This window comes from Scylla paramamosain, chromosome 35, assembly GCF_035594125.1.
Source record: "Scylla paramamosain isolate STU-SP2022 chromosome 35, ASM3559412v1, whole genome shotgun sequence".
NCBI classification, from domain to species: domain Eukaryota; kingdom Metazoa; phylum Arthropoda; class Malacostraca; order Decapoda; family Portunidae; genus Scylla; species Scylla paramamosain.
In genome coordinates this window covers 6,230,001-6,254,000 of record NC_087185.1, presented here as the reverse complement: position 1 = coordinate 6,254,000, position 24,000 = coordinate 6,230,001, and the positions used below count along the sequence as shown (strand labels likewise).

The 24,000-nt window shown below is 39.7% G+C and overlaps 1 protein-coding gene across 10 annotated transcripts in view; it reads right to left on the bottom strand.

The window, feature by feature from the left end:
- Positions 1 to 24,000, bottom strand: part of LOC135090605 (uncharacterized) — a 304,055-nt gene that overhangs the window by 232,485 nt on the left and 47,570 nt on the right. For 4 of the 10 annotated variants that reach the window (XM_063987503.1, XM_063987504.1, XM_063987510.1 and 1 more), the window contains exon 1: positions 19,439 to 19,729. The exons of 1 other annotated variant lie outside the window; for it this stretch is intronic. The gene's annotated coding sequence lies outside the window, so the exon portion shown is untranslated. Of the gene's footprint in view, positions 1 to 19,438; positions 19,757 to 24,000 lie in introns of those variants that run through there. 5 more of the 10 variants (XM_063987505.1, XM_063987512.1, XR_010262052.1 and 2 more) reach the window with 4 other exon arrangements.

Here is a 24,000-nt window from a genome sequence, read left to right as displayed (position 1 = left end):
AAAAAAAAACAAGAATCCACAATAATCAATTACTTGCAGCTGATAAGAGTAATAGGCTAACATGAATCTATATGCAAAGGCTCGGACGTTTTAAGAGGCCATGTCAGACAGGATCGAAAGAGTGGAGATAAGAGGAATCGAAGTGGTTACAAAGGGCGTAAGAGATTCGAGGAACTATGAAACTATAATGAAGTGGAAAAGATGTGGAGGGCACGTAATGAATCACAGAAATGGATGTGATATTGAAGACGAATATAGAGGATCGAGGAGGTTGTGGGGAATGTGGAGGTGATCAAATTTGTATTATAAGAGGATTCAACACTCCTTAAAAAAAAATGGAAATATAGAGATTAAAAACAACTAACAAATATGAAAAAAAAAATGGATGTGATATTGAAGACGAATATATAGGATCGAAGAGGCTGTGGGGAATGTGGAGGCAATAAGATTTGTATTATAAGAGGATTCAACACCACATAAGTAGAAAAAAATAGAAATATAGATTAAAAACAACTAAGAGAAAGATGGAAAGAAATAGATCCAATATCGAAGACGAAAATATAAGATCAAAGAGGCTGTGTATAATGAAATTTGTATTATAATAGAATTCAACACCTTAAGAAAAATAAAGAAGCATACAGATTGAAAACAACTAAGAGAGAGGGATTCCTGATAAGGGATCGAAGAGGCTGAATGGAAGTCGTATTTCATCTTGTATCATCAGAGGATCCAACCCCCTTATAGATGGTGAAACATATACAACCCTAAGGAAATTGCAAGAGAGGAGGATCGAGGGGAAGTGTAAAGGGGATCGGAGAGCCTGTGATGAATACTCGAACATGTGGGAGTGGTATTTCATCTTGCATTACCAGCGAATCCAATACCTTTCTGAAGTACAGTGAGGGGGAATCCAGCACTCTCTTGAAGTACTGAATGGAATCCAACACCATTATGAAATACACAAAAAGAAAAACTGAACACCTCTATGAAACACACTGAAGAGAATCCAATACCATGATGAAATACACTTGAAAGAATCGAACACAAATACGAAATACGCAAAGGAGAATCGGGCACCCTTACGAAACAGACTGAAGATAATCCAACACCTATATGAAAGACACTAAAGGAAACCAACACCTTAATAGAATACACTAAGGAGAATCAACACCATTATGAAATATATTAAAGGGATTCCAATGCTCTTATGAAATACAGTAAACGAAGAAACACCATTATGAAACAAACTGAAGACAATCCAACACCCTTTATAAATATACAGAGGAAATTCTGACACACCTTTATAAAACACACTAAAGAGAATCAAAAAACTCTTACAAAGTACACTAAGGAGGATTCAACACTTATGAAACACAAATAGAACGGCCCTTAATGAATATATTACGGAGGATCATAAAGGGGATTGAACACCTTTAAGAAAACACGCAAAGGAGAAGTAGAAGGTACTGGGGAGAAAAATTACACTCTGCGTAAATCAGTTCAATAAGAAAGGAGAACAACTTGAACAGAATGAAGAAGGATATAAAAAAAATAAGAAGAAATCTCGCTACGAAAGAATATTAAGGAAATGGACAACTTGCACGATGAATTAAAGACCTAAAGGGGCATACGAGAACTGTTAATTATATCTAATGGAGGAGAAAATAACAATAAACATCCGTCATAAGTTACATCAATTAACATTTAGATTTGCATTCACAATACTGACGAGATTGTTGCTTATCGACAGGGAAAACTATAATAATAATAACAATAATAACACTAATAATAATAATAACAACAACAACAACAACAACAACACCGAGGAAAGAGAGAAGAAAAGCACAGCGATAATGACTGGGTGAGGTGAGGTTAGGTTAGATTAGGGTTAGGTTAAATTAAGTTAAGGATAGATTTACCAGCAATACCAGAATTAAATGTACGTAAGGAATAATGAACACAAAAAGGGAAAGAAGTGAGAAAATAACACGGCAAGGAAAAGTAGTTTGGTTGAGGTAAGTTATATTAAGTCACGTTAGGTTAGTTAGGTTAGGTTATCAGCAGTGGGGAAAGCAAATAAACAAAAAAAAAACAATAATAATGAACGAAAGAGATGGAGAGGAGGGAACACCGCAGCAAGAACAAGCATGCTAGGTTCAGTTAAGTTGGGTTGAATTTACCAGTAGCCAGCAGAGCAAATAAACAACAGAAAAAAACGGTAACAGGCGAAAGAGAGGGAGAGGAGAAAACACCGCGGCGAGAGTAGGTAGAGAGCAATCAGTAATCAATTTCCTTCACGGGAGAACACTGATCCCTAACCTGATTACGTGGACAGCCATAAATTGAGACGTGTGACGGGAGTGTCCGCCTCTATCTGACAGCCACTCCTGCCTCCGTCCATACACCCTCTCTCTCTCTCTCTCTCTCTCTCTCTCTCTCTCTCTCTCTCTCTCTCTCTCTCTCTCTCTCTCTCTCTCTCTCTCCCTATCTAGCCTCCCTTCCCGCGTCCTTGTCCGCCTCGCCGTCTTGCCCTAACGTCTTCGTCCAGCGTTCTCCCGTCCTTGTGAATCGACGGGAAGCATAGAAGGCGGGAGGAGGCTAAAAGATATGTTACGAGGACACGTGACGCATGACCAGTGTCCGGGCCTCGCAGCTGCTCCGCCTCGTTTGCGAATACGACGGAGTGAGCAAAAATAATGGAACAATTTACTAAATGAAGTGATTTAATTATAGATAAGAGAAGCGGATCGTATGTACTGCAACGAGCATTATTGCAACACCATAATAATTCAATCTCAGTTGCACAGGCGATCGTTCAGGCCCCGGTGGCGACGCGCGGCCCTCGCCCCCGACCGAAAACTTTGGATAAACCGCGAAAACAAGTGAATGGTCGGGAAGCGTCGATGTTATCTCAACTCCTGTAATTTCAGAGGCATCAAGTGTAAGCCAGAACACAGAGTGGCGAGCAGTCACTCTCCTGATCCTAACTTAATGTAGCCCACGGAGAGGGGGCGCAGCGCTGGAGGAGGAGGAGGAGGAGGAGGAGGAGGAGGAGGAGGAGGAGGAGGAGGAGGAGGAGGGGAGTTAAGAGGGGGGAAGAGGAAGATGATGAGAAAGCAGAAAGAAGAGAGAGAGAGAGAGAGAGAGAGAGAGAGAGAGAGAGAGAGAGAGAGTGAGAGAGAGAGAGACGTAGCCAATAGAGAAAGGATCTGAGGCGGTGGGGGAAAAACTCACGAGAGGGACGAAAGTTAAGTACAAAGGAAAAGGGGAAAAATTGTAAAAAGAACAGAGAGACATAAAAGAATTAACAATATCGGTAAAGTTAAACAGAAAAAAGAAACAAGAAAGGAGAGCAAATTAAACAGAATAAAGAACAAGAATATGAAAAAAAATAATAAATGAAGAAACTCTCACTGCCAAAGGAGAATAAAAAAAATAGACAATTTACACGAGGAATTAAAGAAAATGAGAGAAGGAGTGAAAGAAAGAATAGCACCGAGGAAAAGGATTGAGGAAAGAAACAAAGGAAAGAAATAGAAGGGGCAGAAAAATAGAATGGAGGACGAGAATGATGAAAGAGAATAAAATAGAATAAGAACAGGGAAAAGAAAAGGAAAGGAAAGGAAAAAGATGGAAAAAAGAAGAAAGAGAGGATGAAGAGGATGAAAAGGAGGAACAAAAGAAGGAAAGAAACAATAAGAAAGAAGAAAAGCACAGAAAGAAGGGAACAAAGCAAAGGAAATTATCGAAAAAAATGGAAGGAATGAAGCAAAAAAAGGGAGAATGAAAAGAAGGGAAAGGAAGAAAATGAAGGAAAAAATTGGGGAAGGAACGCATTGGAAAGAGAAAGAAGGAGAGGAAATAGAGGGAGAAAAAAATGGGAACTGAATGGGGGAAGAGGAATCTTGATCAGAAAAACTGCCCTGTCAATCCCACTGGAGGAGGAGGAGGAGGAGGAGGAGGAGGTGGAGGAGGAGGAGGAGGGGGTAGAATACAAAGGAATACAAAGGAAATCCAAACAACAGACTCATTCTACTATTAGTGAGAGAAACAGGATAGTGCAAAAGGAGGAGGAGGAAGAAGAGAAAACACAAAGGAACATCAACGAAAAACAAACTAAAACATCTGTTCTGCCTTAAATCGTCTTAATTAAGGATAAACTAGATTATTAAAACAAAAAGAAAACGAGGGATAGAAAAGACACAGTAAAGGAGAGAGAGAGAGAGAGAGAGAGAGAGAGAGAGAGAGAGAGAGAGAGAGAGAGGAGAGAGAGAGAGAGAGAGAGAGAGAGAGAGAGAGAGAGAGAGAGGACAAAAACAACGATTTCCATAGACTAGCTGAAATATAAAAAGAAAAAACTGGTAAGGTCACGCACGGGCAAAACTATATATGAAAAAAAAAAATAGAAAGCGAAACAGAGAAGAGTGTAAACAAAATCACGAGAGAGAAAGAGAGAGAGAGAGAGAGCAAAAAAAAAAAAGAGAAAGAAAAAGAAAGAAAAACAGAAAAATAGAGAAAATACATACGTGGAAAAGGAATGTCGAAATTAATAAAAAAAAATAATTAAATGATGGAAAGAATAAATAAATACGAATGAGAAGGAAGATTACGAAGAAAATTCAGAGGATGGGGAATGATAAAAAAAAAAGAGGAATTATATGTAGATACGAAAAGGAAATGCAAGGGAGAGGAAAATCAACAAATAAAAAAGGAAATGTGTGATACAAAATGAAAAAAGGTAGAATGAAAAGTAAGAAAGTATAAGAGAGAGAGAGAGAGAGAGAGAGAGAGTGAGGAGAGAGAGAGAGAGAGAGAGAGGAGAGAGAGAGAGAGAGAGAGAGATTACAAGAACAAAATAATAAAAAACACAAGAAAATCAGAACAAATATATGAAAAGAAAACGGGGAAGCATATCACTGCATACTGCTTCTGAAACTTGAGAAAGAAAACGAAGAAATATAAAGAAAATAAAGAAGGAAAACTAACTTACTTTTTAAATACAAGATTACGATTCTCCCCTTTGAAGGAAACTGAAACAAAATTTGAGGAAAAATACTTGAAGAACTTAGACGAATAAAAATGAATAAGTGGATAGGGAAAAGGAAAAGGTATTCGAAGGGAAGGATTTAAAGCTACTGAGAGAGAGAGAGAGAGAGAGAGAGAGAGGAGGAGAGAGGAGGAGAGAGGAGAGAGAGAGAGAAGAGAGAGAGAGAGAGAGAGAGAGAGAGAGAGAGAGAGAATGATTCACTCCCATCCCAATACACACACACACACACACACACACACACACACACACACACACACACACACTAAAAAATAGGGAGAAAAGAAATGCAGAATATTGTGGAAAGGATAATAAAGAATAAAGAATACAAGGCAGAGAGAGAGAGAGAGAGAGAGAGAGAGAGAGAGAGAGAGAGAGAGAGAGAGAGAGAGAGAGAGAGAGAGAGAGAGAGAGAGAGAGAGAGAGAGAGAGAGAGAGAGAGAGAGAGAGGAAAATACAAATATATAACGAAACTGATAAAACATACACAACACATTAAACCAAACAGAAGCTCACAAACTGACACGCTAAACATACACACACCAGTAGACAGACAGACAGACAGACAGACAGACATACAGGACAGACAGAGAGACAGTTATACACAAACAGACAAGGTAGACAGATAAACTACTTAAAAACTGCAGAATAAGTCAGAGCAATAGTAATAGTAGTAGTAGTAGTAGTAGTAGTACTTATAAATAGTTGCAAAATGATCATATTAAACCCGGAAATATATACGTTTAAGTTAAGAAACGTGACCAAAAGAAGGAAATCATAAAAAAAAAAAAATCAACAAAATGATCATATTAAACCCGGAAATATATACGTTTAAGTTAAGAAACGTGACCAAAGAAGGAAATCATAAAAAAAAATCAACTCTTAGACAAATGTAACACTTAAAAAATAACAAAGGTATAAAAAATTGAAGGAAGTAAATAGCAAGTAATGAAATACCCTTAGAAAAGCTTAACCCTTGAAATTATACTACAGGTAAATAAGAAAAGCGACAACAAACAGCTAGTAATAAAAAAAACAATGATCAGGAAACATTATCCTTCAAAATATAACAAAGGCGATTCAGGAAAGTGAAAGAAAACCGCAAATTATTAAAAAAGACAGACCTGAAAAAAAAAAAAAAATTGACCACTAAAAAAGACATCAGAAGTAAGAAAAGTAAACAGGAAATAAAAAAAAACATAGCAAACATCCCTTTAAATATCAGCAAAGACGCCACTAACATAAAACAAAGATGAAGAAGCAAAGCAAGAATAGTAACAGTGAATACCAAGTAATACAAAAATGAACTCATGGACAATATTGCTCTTTAAAATGTATCAAAAGGAATGCCAGTAACGACACCATTAATATAAACAGAGGTAAGACAGAGCTAAGAATTTTTATGATGCGCAAGAAGAAGAATATTAAACACCAAGTAATAAATACACCAACCATTAGCATACAGCATCCTTAATTATTTCAAAGGAATATTAGCAAAGATTTCAATAATATAAACAAAGATAAAGGAGCAGGTAAGAGTTTTATCACAGGAACAGTAATATTGAACAAAAAGTAATAAAATATCAACCCTTAGCAAACAGGACCTTTAAAAATATCACCAGTAAAGACGCCACCAATATGAACAAAGATAAAGAAGAAAGTAAGAGTTTTATCACATGAGAATACTGAATAGAACGCAATAAAATATCAACCCTTAACAGACAGTACCTTTAAAAATACCACCAGTAAAGACGCCACCAATATAAACAAAGATAAAGAAGAAAGTAAGAGTTTTATCATATGAGAAGTAATACTGAATAGAACGCAATAAAATATCAACCCTTAACAGACAGTACCTTTAAAAATACCACCAGTAAAGACGCCACCAATATACTCGTAAATAATGATAAAGACAAAAGCAGGAGTTTTTATCATTCAGTCAGTAATGGAGAGAGGAGCTCACAATCTCGCTACTGTAAAACTAAAAACATTGCGTCGATTATTCCACTAAAAGCACAATTACGTAAAGTAGACCAACGTCCCCCCTCGCCCACCTGGCTCTAAAGGGAACAGGTAAATGGCACAGGTGAGTCGCAACACCTGGTGGGGAAAAATGTAACAGTTGGAAGACTGGACTCGCTCCTCTTGTAAGTACCTGTGCTCCCTCTTACTGATGCGATCTTAACCACTTCTAATTCCCCACTGCAGCGTCTCTTTACCCCCTTAGTAGTAGTGGTAGTGGTGGTGGTGGTGGTGGTGGTAGGTGGGTGGTGGTGGTATTGGTGACCGTGGTTGTGTTGGTTGTGCTGGTGGTAATAGAAGGAGGAATTTGTTGTTGATTGTTGTTGATTGTTGTTGTTGTTGTTGGTGGTGGTGGTGGTGGTAGTGGAAGTGGTAGTGGTGGTATTGGTTGTTGCTGGTGGTAAGAGGAGAAGGAGGAGTTTGTTGTTGTTGTTGTTGTTGTTGTTGTTGTTGTTGTTGTTGTTGGTGGTGGTGGTGGTGGTGTAAAACGAATAATGTCAGTACGCAAGATTTAACGTGTCATATCTAAACATTAAAGTGCCACTAACACAAACACACACACACACACACACACACAAACTCTCTCTCTCTCTCACACACAAACTCTCTCTCTCTCTCTCTCTCTCTCTCTCTCCACGTGCCTTCCCCATGGGCAGAGCAATTGTGTGTGATAACGAGGCGATGCAATTAAGGCCTCGTGAAGCATTGCGAAACACGAAGCCTTCCAACAGGTGCAGCAAGACGTAGGTGTGACACAGCAGCACTCTACCACTTCACTCTATTCTCTTAAACATTGCGTGATTTGGATGTGTGTGTGTGTGTGTGTGTTTGTCGTGGTTTCTTCATTTGTCTAATTTATGCATACACAGCGAAAATTCAAATGTTATACTAGATTATTTTTTTCTCTTAATATTTCTTCACAATCTTGTAATTCGTGTTAAAACAAAGGAAATGAAAGAATCGAACGAGATCTTGATTTTTTTCTTCGTGTTCATCAAATTCAGTTCATCGTACTGCACTAAGTGTATTATTTTAACTTTCGTTACAGTCATTTCATACAGATACATTGAAAACTCAATTATTATACCAAAGCTTAAGTATTTTCTTTTAGTACATCACTGCAGATCTTTAAAATCATTCAAACACTTTAAAAATTACAATAAACCCGCATTTATCTATGTAAACTCATAATAAGCTTACATAAACCAATAAATAAACTATCAAAATATACTTAGATCTTAAGAGTGGTATTTTCAGTATCATCTCTGCAGGCCTTTAATTCATGCATACTCCGTAATAAACTCTTAAGCACTTAGCATTCATAATAAACAAGCAAAGAGTCGTTAAGTAGCCATTAACACAGGTTGGAAAGGCACGGATAAGGGGACTGCACTGCTGAGTTACAGGCCGTCATACAAGGCATATTATTAAGGGTAAGTACACCTCTATACTCTAAAATCCAGGTGCCTTTCAGCCAGTCCTGAGGTTGCAGCGTGGCGGAGGACAAGCTTTTAAGGTCCCCACGCCTGCCAGACTTTGCTATAGTGAACGCACGCCCTCTCCTCGACAGCTAGCGGCGCGGCAGGCTTTGTCGGCCGTGAGAGTGAAAGTGGAGGGAGTTAAGAGACAGGGAGGGAGTACAGGGGGACAATCCTGTACTCTGGATGTCCCCGGCGCAGCACACCAAGAGGAGGAGATACTCTTTGGCTGATGCTCTCCATTAAGGTGGATATGTTAGGCCTAATCCCAAAGGCCTTTTTTTAGGGATATTTTTGCTCTCCTTGCACGAAGTAACCCGGAAAGGCACATTTATCGCAGTCTCTGACTCGGCGATTTTCGTGCCTCGGATGGAAACAGAACTGAAATCACTCGCCTTATGTTGATTTCTCAGTATACATATATATATAACTCAGTACCTGATTTCCTGATTTCCGCTGTTTAAGTTTTATTCATATGGGTGATTTCTTTTGCATATCTTACATGTTTTACCAGAGAGAAATATAAGATTCTATGAAAGTAACTGGCTTGAAAATCTGCTTGACTCATTTCCTGGAAGAATCGATGCGTTGTGCAGGTTCAGTTAATTGCAGTGGCAAGCAATATGCCTTCATCTACCTCCCACAGGCCTGGCTTTCTACCACTTCCCTCTCACACACCTTCCTCTTTCTTTCTACCTCTTCTCCCACACATTTCCCACATAACTGCATTAATTATTACCACTACAGTCGTCAGTGTTAATGTTTCAAATGTTTCCTGTTTCTCACTACCACTTCTCCCACACACCTTCCGCTTTCCCTCCACCACTTCTCCTCCAACAATGACATTTTATCTATTTTATTTTTTTTTTTTTTTACTTTCTCTTATTTTATTTTATTTTTTTTTATTGTCACTGTTGTTTCATGTATTGTTATTATAATTCTTATTTTTTATTGCATTGTCGGTTTTGGTATTATCCTTAATATTCTTGTTTTTATTATTGCATTCGTTTGTTTGTTTATTACCACTGCCTGAAAAGCTTCCAATTGTACAGACAACTGTCACCTATGAATTAATGTTTCAAATGTTTCAAATATAACTACTTTATACCAGCACAATTGTTAGCGATAAATAAATGTTTCAAATAAATAAATAAATAAATGAATAAATAAACAATATAAATAAATAAACAAGTGTTTCAAATAAAATGTTTCCTCTTCCTCTGTACCACTTCTCTGACACCTTTCTCTTTCTCTCCACCTCTCCTCTTCTCACTCATTTGCCACAACTACTTTACTATTACCAGTATAATTCTTAGCCAAATGTATCAAATGTTTCCTCCTCCTCCTTAACACTTCTCCCACACACCTTCCTCCATCTTTATCCCTCCTCTTTCCACACATCTCCAACATAATTACATTTATTACCACCAATACAGTTGCTAGCAATTAATAAATGTTCCAAAGCTTTTAAAATGTTTCCTCTTTCTTTTTACTAATTCACTCACACACCTTCCAATTTCTATCTACCTCTTCCCCCCACACTTCCCTCTCATCTTTATTCTTCCATATACCTTCTTTTCTCTCTCTCTCTGCCTCCCATCACGTCTCTTTCCCTTATTGTTCCTCTCCACAGCTTACCCTCCTTCACACCCTCCTTTCCTCTTCCTCTATTCCATCTCCTCTCACACCTAATCTCCCATCAACTTTTCCACACCTTTCCCTCTCCACGACCACCCCTCCTCCATACCTGAACCACCCCCCTCCTTCTCCTCCCTTCCTTCTCCTTTTAAACCCCTCCTGTCTTTTCTCCCCCTGTTTCCTTCCTTACTTCATCTCAGTCGCTTTTCTTCAGGTCACTCATCACCTTAAGATCTCCCACCTTATAATTTTGCCTCGATTCTCATCCGTTCTCGCGTCATTAATTAGGAAGACTTCTCAATGTTTTTCGTTATATTCACTCATAATAACGCAAGCTGTTTGTATAAAATGAAAAATATATACTATTGTTCAAGTGAAAAAATAACTGACTCCAGCATTACAAAGGAATACAAAGGATGATAAGGATATGCCACTTATAAGCTACTTGATTGCATTATTTTTCATACACCACACTAAGTACTAGTAGAAGATAATACAGTAAAAGTTTCCTCCCCACCTACCCATGTGAATAAACTAAATGAAAAAAATGCTAATGAATAAGAGAGAAAGTAGGACGATTATACATGGTAATTGCGACTTGGGATCAATACAGTGACATCAAACAAAGCACCACCACCACCACCACCACCATCACGACCACCACCATCACCACCACCACCATCACCATAAATAACATAGAATCACCCTCGTCCTGAAATTAATATCCCAGTCAAACCAATTATTCTCAACGCGCTAATGGTCAAAAGGAGGCAATTAAAGACATTTTTAACTCCAGCATCCACGGCGCGGGGAAAAAAATAAATGGAAATTAAGAAGCAGGTTGAGCCAAATGCATCGGAGCGGTTATTGGATCCGGCGTGAGAGGAACAGGAAATGAGACGTAAAAGATGAAATTAATTATCATAAAAGACTATTGATGACTTACTTTTTTTTTTCAATTTTTTTCACGTTTTTTTTCGCACCTCGCGTATTTTTTCAGCCTTTTTCCCTCACTTTTTTCCCATTTTCTTTTTTTTTTTCATTCTGCTGTAAATAATTCCGAAATGAAGCGGAGTAATGAAAATGTATGTATGTATGTATGTATGTACGTTCGTTTCTAGGTTCTATCGGATTCACACACACACACATACACACAAAAGAGAGAGAGAGAGAGAGAGAGAGAGAGAGAGAGAGAGAGAGAGAGAGAGAGAGAGAGAGATTCAGTCCATATCTATCTCCTAAAAAAGGAGAAAAATTCATCCAGTAAAGCAATCCTTAAAACCTTTTCACTGTTATCTGGCATCTTCCCTTAATCCTTAACCACACTGAGACACTCCTAGTTCTACAGCCACCTCTAAACATTATACTGGCTAGAAACTGCGAAATCTATTCTCTTCACCCTCTTCTCTCGTGTCGGTGCTTCTAATGATATCATACCTCGGCTTTCAGTGGTGTAAAGTGTTGCATATCGCAGTGAAAGGGTTAAAAAATATTTCTCACTCTCCTAGGACCCCTGTAGAGCCACGAAAGACCTCATAGGACCCTCTTAACTATCCGTCCTTCACAGCCCCTAACACCTAGCATCCCTACAAGACACCTGCAGGAATCCTAGGACTCTGACAGCACTTTACAGGACTCCAGTGTTTCTTGTCACCTAACAACTTCAAGATTCAGTATCTATGCAGAAATCCTTATAATTGTTAGAACTGCTAGAATCCCTTTGGCCTTGCATGCTCCTAACAACTAAATAAACCCATCCTACAGGAACACTTGGCCGTTTACGTTATCTTTATTGGATTTTAGTCTTTCCTTTCCTTCAACATCCTCTTCAAGAATCCAATAGGACCCATGCAGGAATCCTAATAATTTAAAGTACTCTCAGGATCCTTCTTAACCCTTTGACTGCCACTTGGTACATCTTTCCCTAATTACCAATCACTCAGACACCTTTACTTGTTCTACAGCCACGTCCAATCTTTGAACTGGGAAGAAATTGCCAAATATATTATTTTTTCATCGCTAACTTTCTTGTAGATGCTTGTAAAGACTTCACGCATTGCTTCTGGTGCTGCTAATTGTTTCGTGTCGCAGTGAAAGGGTTAATGAAACACCCAAGCAACTTACAGGATCTTACAAGAGTCGTCAAAAATTCTACAAAACCCATGTAGACACCTAACAACTCACAAATACCACCCTCTCGTTATTTTTTTGGCCTTGTTATATATTCTCCCTCCCATTCTTCCCCGTCCCTTCTCGCCCTTCGCCCTTCTTCCTGCCCTTGTCTGGCGCCCCAAAACCCGGGTCACCTCGAGGCTCCGCGGTGAGTAACGAGGCTGGCCGCTGCAATCATAGCTCACAGGTTCATGCGGCGCTCGTATAAATCTAACGGAGAACAACATTTATTAGGCCAACAAGACAGAAACAGGTTGAGAGCGGGTCGGCGGAACACGCATGGCATTAGTGTGTTGGCTGGGTGCGGCCTTGCGTCAGATTCCCGCCTAGTTTAACGTAAAGGAAGAAATGTCCATGCAGTTTGCTCCGTGGGGTTAGAAAGCATATCCCTTCTTCAGGAGTCGCCATCTTGTCTGACGGAGGCAAGGTGTGGAAATGGTGCGTACTTTGTTTTTCTCCGTGTTTTTATCTTTTTATCTCTGTCTGTTTGTATGTTTGTCTGTCTATCGGTCTTTCTGTTTGTCTGTCTGTATGTTTGTCTATCCTTTTCTGTCTGTTTGTTTGTATGTCTGTCTATCAGTCTCTCTATCTGTATGTCTGTCTATTTGCCTCTGTTTTTCTCTCTCTCTCTCTCTCTCTCTCTCTCTCTCTCTCTCTCTCTCTCTCTCTCTCTCTCTCTCTCTCTCTCTCTCTCTCTCTCTCTCTCTGTCTTCCAACGCCTTAAATCTAGCCAATCAATTAAATCAATCATTCTCTCTCTCTCTCTCTCTCTCTCTCTCTCTCTCTCTCTCTCTCTCTCTCTCTCTCTCTCTCTCTCTCTCTCTCTCTCTCTCTCTCTCTCTCTCTCTCTCTCTCTCCCCCCGTGCAGTACCTTTTTTTTCATTGCCACGGGCGGAGCGACACAACAGGCCAGTCATGCCGTAAAGTTCGGTGATGTATTGAACAACACAAACAGAGGCGCTCGCGTAAATGCTATGGTGGGCAGCGCACTATATTCATCCCTTTATGGAGCAAGTTCCCGTAAATTCCAGCATTAAGCCCTGGACGCATGACGAACAAGCAGCAGATTTAAGGATATTAAGAGCTGTAGAAAGGAAAAATGTCGGTGGGGGAGAGGGAGAATTGGTGTGTTAATCCTCGTAACTACTCGAGTTTGTTCCTAAAACTGACGAGCAGGTTACAGGATTCTGTTGTGTGTACTGTGAGGCTCTGTCTAGGTGCTGGGGTGGCAGGTAAGGTAAGGTAAGGTAAGGTAAGGTAAGATAAGGTTAGTTTAGTTGGGTTGAATTAGGTTAGGTTGTGCTATGTTTGGTTTGGTTTGGTTTGGTTTGGTTTGGTTTGGTTAGGTTAGGTTACGTTAAGTTAGGTTTTGTTAGGTTAGGTTAGGATAGGTGTGGTTCGGTTTGGTTAGGTTAGGCTGGGTTGTGTTAGGTAGGATGAGTTAGGTAAGGTTTAGTTTGGTTAGATCAAGTTAGGTTAGTTTGGGTTGGGTTAAGTTAGGTTAGCTCAAGTTTGGTTAGGTTAGGTTAGGTTAGGTTAGATCAAGTTAGGTTAGGTTAGGTTAGGTCAGGTAAGCTAAGATAAGGTAAGGTGAGCATAGGATGATGGTGGTGTGATGGTGCTGATACTAATAATACAATAACAATGTTGGTAGTGACTTGGTGGTGATGACGGAGTGGTGGTAATGGTGATGGTGATGTTGTTAGTAATGAGAGAGTAATGATGATGCTAGAGACGATCTGTGGTGATAATGGTACTGATAATAAGGTGACCTGATAATGACCTAACCTAATCTAATGGTAATACCTAGCCTAACCTAATGGTAATGATGGTAAAGCGCCCCGCTGCTAATATAGTTAAGAAAAAGTAGGTTTTCTGATGATACAAATAAAATCAAGTCAATATATAACTTAACATTCAGATAAACTAGAACAAAAAGAGAGAGAGAGAGAGAGAGAGAGAGAGAGAGAGAGAGAGAGAGAGAGAGAGAGAGAGAGAGAGAGAGAGAGAGAGAGAGAGAGAGAAAACACACGGAAACAAACACACTCCAAACGAAAACCCGACGGCAAGATTTCCGTGAATTTTTCCAGCTTACGTCAAATGAAAAAAAGAATCCTGTGCAACTGAAAATTTTCCGGCTTGTGGAGGACGCGGGGAGGCGCACGAGGGGCTTTCCTGGCGCCGGGAGTTTTTCATCTTTTATTTTTGGGGGTCTTGGTGAAATTATAATCAGTGAATCCTGTTCTAAGATTAACAAGTACATGCATAGACACACACGCATACATACCGTACACATGTAAACCCTCCCACGCACACACACACACACACACACACACACACACACACATGTACACATAAGCCCTGCCCCCCCACCTCTCTCTCACACATACACACACACACACACACACACACACACACACACACACACCTCAGAGCATCACACAAGCACACAAAACACACATAAATAACACCTTTCCGCACAAAACACAGACCACCGCCGCCTCCACACATACAACTATTTATCTACATATGTGTGTATCTATTTGTCTAATACTTCATCTATATTCGGGAAAAGCGTTTCATCATTTGCATGGCAGCGGAAAACAATGCTTGCCTTTTTTTTCACTGTTAGCTGTAGCGTGAAGTGTTTTTAATCAAATTCAGTTGGAAAGCATTCTGTTTATTTATAATGGCTGTAGCTCATTGTTTGATTGTGTGGTGGATTCCATTTCATTTGTGGGGTTTGTCGTGTTAATTCATCAATAGAGTGATTATCCAGCGTCCAGTTAGTTACCGCGAGTGTGGACGTGTGCGCCAGCTGCCAGGCTCCCACCACTGCCACTACCACCACGTCCACCACCACCACCGCTGCCGCCACCGCCACTACCACTACTACTACAGATGTCACTACCACCACATCATGCCTCCAAACTGTACACTAAGCGCTTTCTCTCTCTCTCTCTCTCTCCTCTCTCTCTCTCTCTCTCTCTCTCTCTCTCTCTCTCTCTCTCTCTCTCTCTCTCTCTCTCTCTCTCTCAAGTGAGTTTCCACCTTCCCCTCAGCCTCCTTCCATCTTCACACTTTCCTTCACTTAGCTAAACTACTCTCACCTCTCCCTCCTCCTCCCTCCATTCCTCCCTCTCGCAACTTTTCCTCCTTCTCTCGCCGCACGCCTCTCCTCTTCGATCTCCTTCTCTCCTACGATAAAAGTAAAGCTTGCATTCATACCTTACACATTCTCCTTACACATTATGTTAGCATAGGTCAGCTTTGTTTAAGTTAGGTAAAGTAAGAAGTAAGAATACTACGTCACATTAAGTTAGGTAAGGTATGACTAAGATTTGGCTAACTCATGTCACGGAAAACAAGGTAAGGTAAGGTAATGTATGGTTAGATTAAGTTAGAATAGGTTAGCTTTACTAAGGTTAGGTATGATAAAAGTATGGTAAGGTTAGGTTAGGTTAGCTTACGTTAGGTTAAGTTATGGTAGAATAAGTTAGCTTGAATGTCAGGTTAGGTAAGGTAAGGTAAATAAGGTTAGTCAACGTTACCTTATGTTAAGTTAGGTTAGGCAGAGTAAGGTAAGCAAAGGTATAGTTAGCTAGGCCAGGTAAGATAAAATAAGATAAGGCAATGTTAGGTTGCATTAAGTTATGTTAGGCATTACTAAAACACCGCCTGGTAACCGGATACACCACTCAACAAACCGATATAACCGATAACATTCACGTAACCGACTTTGCACACACTAGCACTACAGCACATAATTTTAATCGAATTTCCGACTCATTAGCTGTAATTATATACGGTAACACGTGCTCTCATATTAACACACGAACTCTCGCCATCACCAGCATCACACAGCTCAACGAATTGCTGGGGAAAAAAAAGCTCTCTCTCTCTCTCTCTCTCTCTCTCTCTCTCTCTCTCTCTCTCTCTCTCTCTCTCTCTCTCTCTCTCTCTCTCTCTCTCGCGTATTAAAAGACAGGACATTATGTGTTTGATTCAGTCCAGTAATAATACAAATAGGTCAACACACACACACACACACACACACACACACACACACACACACACACACACACACACACACACAACGCACGCACACACACACACACACAACGCACGCACACACACACACAGAGAGAGAGAGAGAGAGAGAGAGAGAGAGAGAGAGAGAGAGAGAGAGAACAATATGAAGGAACAATGATATTCACATCCCGACAAACTAATCACTAGATCTTTTCTCGTCCATGCAACCATTCATTACTTGTATCTGTTAACCCAGCAAATTGATATCAAAAAACACCACGACTAATGCAGATTAATATATTTAATTGAATGCCTCGTTTCATCGCTTTCCGTCCCAACTGTATTTTTTGCACCGATGCGGAAAAACAGGAGCCTAATGTTATGATATATTAAGAGCGAAATTTCAGTCAGGCTATATTAGTGGAGAATATAATAGACGTGATGAGGAAGTGTAGATTTTAGAGGGTGTGGGCACGTTAGCAGAAGGGAGGAGCTGTAGACGGAGACCTGGAGACAGTGCGTGGAGGAAACGAGTGGATGATGATAACTGCAAATCTGGAAAACTCGTAAAATGTTCACCCACGTAAGGGTAAATATGGAAGTTAACTAACATGATCGTGATGGTAGTGGTGGTAGTGGTGGTGGTGGTGGTGGTGGTGGTGGTGGAGGTGGTGGTGGTGGTGATAATTTCCTCCACGCAAGTAAGACTGAGGATTTGATTACATTACTTGAGAGCACTCGGTGTTAGGAACGTCTCTCTCTCTGTGTGTGTGTGTGTGTGTGTGTGTGTGTGTGTGTTGATTAGTGCTCTTTAAAATATTATATCAAACTTTATCAACATTCCGCTTCTAAACGAAATTTAGAAAATAAAACCCACACTTAATCGACTGATATAAATTTTTCTGCTTTAAAAAAATTATGTAACTGAAAATGTTGTAATAGCATTTTTTTTTTCTTTTTTTACAGGTCCGGACTTTAATTTGTTTTGTTTTGATGTTTGCTAAGATGGTAATGTTATGTTCCTCCTTCCTATGCGGTATTTATAAGCGTAAACACACACACACACACACGTTAATAACACCTTTCCGCACACAGAACACAGAACACCGCCTAGTTAATTACATACATGCAATACCCACTAATTATTATATATCATGTGTTGTATTTTTGCAATTTCGTAAACATGATCTTTTGTTCTGTAGTGAAATCATGAAGGCTGATGATGATGATGAGGACGATGATGATGGTGATGATAATGATGATGAGGAGGAGGAGGAAGAGGAGAAGGACGAAGAATTATGTTATATAAAGTCCATGTTTTATCATATTACGCTTTACAAACCTAACCTAACCTGACCTAACCTAACCTAACCTAAGCTAACCTAACCTGACCTAACCTAACCTAACCTAACCTAACCTAACCTAACTTAACCTAACCTAACCAAGCTAAACCTCTTCCGCCTTCCCTACAAAAAAAAATTAAATAAATAAATAAATAAAAACATCATAATTTCACTTCGAACATCTTCACTCATCACAACTACACCATATTACATTACATTCTTATCATCTACATGGTGCCACATAAAGAATAAAAATATGAGTCACCCTGTAACAATCGCACAAGAATCAAGAACACCGAATGTTTTGAAAGCATTTAAGTTAGCTGTGAATTGATCGCCTGCTGGATTAGGGAGAACGAGCGGTTGTCACGTATATTCACTACTACTGCTTCATGTAAACAGGGGGAAGCCTTTGTGTGTCTGGGGTAAGGAAGGCCCGGCTGTCTGTTACTGAGGGATAAGGGAAGAGTGAAGAGAGAAAAGGGTGAGAAAAAGGTAAGGGAGGTCAGAAATGATATGGGGTTGTACAGCGTCTCAACAACTATAGTTACTGTCCTAAGAAGCAATAGAAAACGGTGATGGAGGTGGTAGGGGATAGCAGACAGGATTACGTGAAATGGCAGGGACGGAACGAAGGTACATGTGGTGAGGGGGACTTAGAAGAGGGATAAAGGAGGGTAGTGCTCCCCTCTAACACCACTTCCATTACCCCAGCCAACTCTGCACCTTAGTCTACACTTCATTGCCTGGACTGATTGAATGATTGACTGTTCTATGGCGCCACAAAAAAAAAAAAGTAAAATAAATAAATAAATAAATAAATAAACAAAATAAATAAATAAATAAATAAATGGTGGGTTATGTTAGGTTAGATAAGGTTAGGTAAGGTTAGGTTAGGTTAGGTTAGGTTAGGTTAGGTTAGGTTAGGTTATGGTGTGTTAGGTTAGGTTAGGTTAGGTTAGGTTAGGTTAGGGTGTGTTAGGTTAGGTAAGGTTAGGTTAGGTTAGGTTAGGTTAGGTTATGGTGTGTTAGGTTAGGTAAGGTTATGTTAAGTTAGGTTAGGTTATGTTAAGTAAGGTTATGTTAGGTTTATAAAGCCTTATGTGATAAAACTTGGGCTTTATATAACATAATTCCTCGTCTGATGTCCCTAAGGCTATGAACAGGAAAGGATTATCACTTTATCACAGTTACAATACAGTCACGGAGCGATGCGTATATCAACATTTCTGAAAGGTTCTGTACTACGTGCTGGTGAGTTGTCTCGAAGCCTCGTGAGAAATGCTTCGCTAATTAACCATCCTAGACGGCTTAAGTACTCAGCTGCAAGAGCAGGTTCTAAAGCTCACACATTGAAGTGGTCGTGTCACACCTATCACCTGGAGCTCGTAGGAACATCTCTTATGTAAACTAGTGCCATGGCTTGATGAGTCATTGGTCCGATAGTTTTCTTCAGCAAATAAGCAAGGTAATCACCAGTTGTTTTGAGGTTCCCACACCAAGACGGCCGTGATGGTGAACAGGGAAACAATAGCAATAAAGTGAATCACCACCGTCCGGATACACTCTTTGGGAGGTCCTGAGCGTATCAATTTTCCTTCATTTAACACCACGGTGCATCTTAAAAGCCAACGCATCAAAAGGCCATTTACCCTACAGTAAATCGGTAGATTAATATATCTTGGTTAACTGACAGAGTAAATACGAACCGCCACAAGAACAGTCAGTCACACGGCGCGGCGAAGCACTTAGGTGTCATCCACAACAAACCCACAGCTATAGACAATATGGCGGCCAGTGAGGCAAGAACAGGAATTTCTCCCTCTCTTACCCGACCTTCTTGGTTGCGGGCACCCCTGCACGCCTCCTTCAGTCCCGCCTACCTCACTTCACACCAGTAAGCTCCTGGTAATCACTCGCGCCGGCACTCTATGCACTGAATGCACTATATACTATTGTCACTACACGCGCCACTGATGCTGAGGGAACTGAGTACTGCCTTACTGAGTAGCAGCAGGAAGGGTTCAGTTATTTCCGGAAACGAATCACATCTCAAGTGCTTCGATCTCTTACGTGAAGCAGAGGCCATTTATACAACAAAGGAAGATAGAGTTTACTTTCCTTGTATGTTTGTATGTGGCGAAAAGACATTTAATGAAAAGAAACACAAATAGAAAAGAACACCATACCACAAGTCAACATTTATCGTCATTATTATAAGCCTACCAGTAAAGAGGAAAAAATAGTTACGAAAATCATCTCTTCCAACACTGTTTCGATTATCTCAGTAATAATTAATGTATCTTCACGTACCAAGCCATCTTTACAATCACATCCCAACAAACATAACAAAAGCCGATGTATCATAAAAATAAACAAATAATAATATAGATAGGTACTCTTAATTAATATAGAATACGTGAAAACCTAATCCCGCTAGCGATATTCGGCATCTTTAGGGCGGCAACACTATAGCTGTGTGTGTGTGTGTGTGTGTGTGTGTGTGTGTGTCTCTCTCTCTCTCTCTCTCTCTCTCTCTCTCTCTCTGTTGTGGCGGCGTCATTAACTCATTCAATCAGCTGTTTCCGCCCTGGGAGATTTAAAAGGACGCTAAAGGAAGGATACGGGCAATCCAGGCGCCCTTCGTGATGTTACTGGCTATCCTGACGCTCCTCCTCCGCCACAGGGTTGGAAGAGAGAGAGAGAGAGAGAGAGAGAGAGAGAGAGAGAGAGAGAGAGACGAGTTACGTGTTTTGTGCATTAGTTATGTTAGGAGGAGGAGGAGGAGGAGAAAGAGCAAGAACAAGAACAAGAAGAACAAAAACAGAAGAAAAGTAGGAGAAACAGGAGAAGAGGTAGTGAAAGAGAAAGGAGGAGAGAAAGAGAACATTACTTTCTCTCATACATTTCACTCGTATCTCTAAAACTATCTCATCAATAACCATAATTTATCACCACCACCACCACCACACACTACCACCACCACCACCACCACCACCAATTACCCTCTGCTCACCATTCTGCGCGGAGAGTCTGACTGGCTGGAGGAGTAACAAATGAGACGACAGTAATTGCTGATTAGGGAAGAGCTTAGGTAGCAATTGAAACACGTGATCCCGTATTACTGTAGCGTATTAAAGAGGATAAGAGTTTCAAGACTTCGCTCGCCATGAACTCTGTGTAATGTAGCGTAGTGGTGTAGTACCTGTGCTGAATTATTTAGGTGTGTGTGTGTGTGTGTGTGTGTGTGTGTGTGTGTGAAAGGTTTTGATGTTTTTCTTTTTCTTCTTCTTCTTCTTCTTCTTCTTCTTCTTCTTCTTCTTCTTCTTCTTCTTCTTCTTCTTCTTCTTCTTCTTTTTTTTCTTCTTCTTCTTTATGGTAATGTGTTAGTTATTATTTTTCTGTCGTTTTGTTAAGTTATTTCTTTAATTGTCTTTATTACCGGTGTTTTTATCTATCTATCTATCTATCTATCTATCTATTAATCTATTTACTTATTCATTCATTTATTTACCTATTCATCTATTTATTCATCTGTGTAGTGAATGGTACATTTTTTTTGTGTAATTATCAATATAGTTAATTAATTATGTGGAGTGATTAATTTCACTTTCTTGTACGAGTTTTAAAAAAGCGAGAACGTTCACAGATTACTTTCTTTTAAGTTTTCTCAGTTATAGTTGGTGTTATTCGACCGCTGATAATGTTATAGTAGGTTTTTCATCAATAATATTTACGTGTTCCTTCCTCGCCAAGTTAGTAGAACGAGCAGGAGACTTTTCTGAGTTAAAGAAGTATTGCATGAAGTAAGTATTGGTTAAAGTAATTGTCGCTTAAAGAAAGTATAGGTTAAAGTGTGTATTAGTTATAGTACGTACAAATTAAAATAAGTTGTTGTTAGAGTAAGTTTTGCATACAGTAAGTATTAATTAAAGTAAGTGTTTTAAATGTAAATATTACTATAGTGTATTTAATATTATTCTTCATCTTGTGGAATGAGAGAGAGAGAGAGAGAGAGAGAGAGAGAGAGAGAGAGAGAGAGAGAGAGAGAGAGAGAGAGAGAGAGCAGATGAGTTCGTGAATCAGTGAGGGAATGCGGAAGTCAGAGGGTCAATAATTCAGCCAATCTATTACCTGGTGAAGTCAGAGCATCTCATCCCAGTTAATGATTCATCCCCCTGAAATAATCCATCGAGACGCAGCATCGCGGCGTCAACTCATCCTTGTGTCACGCTGATGCAATAATGAGTCACGATGCTGGGTGATTAAATGCGACCTGGTGAGATACAGGTAGAAAAGAAGGTAAGTAGATAGGTAGATAAACGGATGGGTAATTAGATACGTGGATGGATAGATAGATAGATAGATAGAGATAGATAGATAGATAGATAGACAGATAGGTAGATAGATAGATAGATAGACAGATAGATAAATAAATAAATAAACAAATAGAAAGATAGATAGATATAGATAGCTCGATAATAGATAGATATATAGATAGATAGACAGATTGATTGATTGACTGACCGAATGACTGATAGATTGATTAATATGCATATTCATAGACAAATATATCAATTAAGAGGCAGACAGACAGTAAACAGACAGACAGACAGACAGCAAGCAGACACACAGACAGAGAGGAGACAGACAGACATACATTCATACCTACATATCAAATAATGTATTAACCACAACTTAAGCTGACCAAAAATCCGAAACCCACTTCTCTTCATCACGTGGGACTTGAAAATGACAGAGAAAAAAGAGGTGAGCGTAAAATAAGCATCAGGCAAATAATGAGCCGCAATAAGTAATGAGAAGAATTATCGAGAGCCAGGAACAAAACGAGGCAATTATCGTAAATGACAACATTAATATAGATCACATTACTAGTGGCTCTTGGCTCGTCACAATCCAATCTCCTTCATGACAATAATTAGACGATCACTTATTTATAAAGACTGGTTAGCAATCATGTGACATTTCAATTAATTAAAAAGCCACATCACACTGATCCAAACGTGACAGTGAAATGCAGAAAATGTAAAATTACTACCGCTGACGTATTTTATATCATTTGTATCAGGACATGAAGGAAACGAAGATGGAAAAATTAATATTCTCCAGCGTTTCTTGTCACTAATCTCCAAATATTCAAGGTGACATTACAACAGAAAACGTAAACTAAATAAAGAGGACTTCGATGTTTATAAAGACACGAAAAAGTGAAGATGATATTTAAGTGTATTTTCGAACTTCAGAAGCAAAACTCTGATTACAACCCTTCCTATTCATCTCAAAAAAATATTATTGGTAATAACAACTGTCATTGAAGGACGGAGAACCTAAACTAAATAACCATAACTCTTTTTTTTTTTTTTGCATGAAGAAGTGAAGACAATAAAAGCAACATCGCCAAAATGTTAGTGTTTGAGAGGCAATGCTGACTTTAATCTCTCCATTCACATCCAAAATCTCTCTAATCATCAAAGAACAGAAAACGTACAGAACATGAACATCTCCTTTTACTTTTCCTTTTCTTTGTTATCAAGCCATGAAGACAGTAAGAGTGAAATCGTACGTAGCATGTCTGCCTTTCAGAAGCGTTGCTCTGACTATAATCCTTCGCATTCAGGTGCAAAAAACTTTATTATCATCAAACACCAGGAAACGTAAACTAAACACACCAGGACTTTCTTTTTCCATCACGAAGACGGTAAAGGCGAAATGGCAAGTATGTCTGCGTTTCAGAAGCGATGCTATGACTATAATCCTTCCTATTCATGCGCGAAAGCTCTCTAATTATGCAGCACTCCGTCACGGCTCACTGTAATTGCCAGACGTCCCAAGATCCTGCGCCACGGAAGGAAAGCGAGATGGCAAAAATCTGCGCCATCCCGCCATTCCGAGTCATTGCCCTGCTGGCCGTAATTTCGAACATAAGCCGCTTAAGAAACAACCAGCTACTTTCCGCGCACGTTCACCGGGCAAAATATCCGTCAGTTTACATGAGGATCTTGCTTGTTAGCCTCTCATCAGCGGTATTCTTGGCCTTGTTTATTTCTTGTGATTACTAAGTCGGCTCGGCTCGTGGAGTTCGCGATCCCTTGCTAGAGAGACCCGCGAGGAAGCAACGGAAAAGCGGGGCGGAGAACAGTCAGTGTGTGTGTGTGCCGGGGGGGTTCTTTATGTATGCCTGGATGGTATGTAATATTCCTAGACTTTGCGTGTGTGGTGAATGCGGCCTAAGCACTGGTCTGGCTCGCGT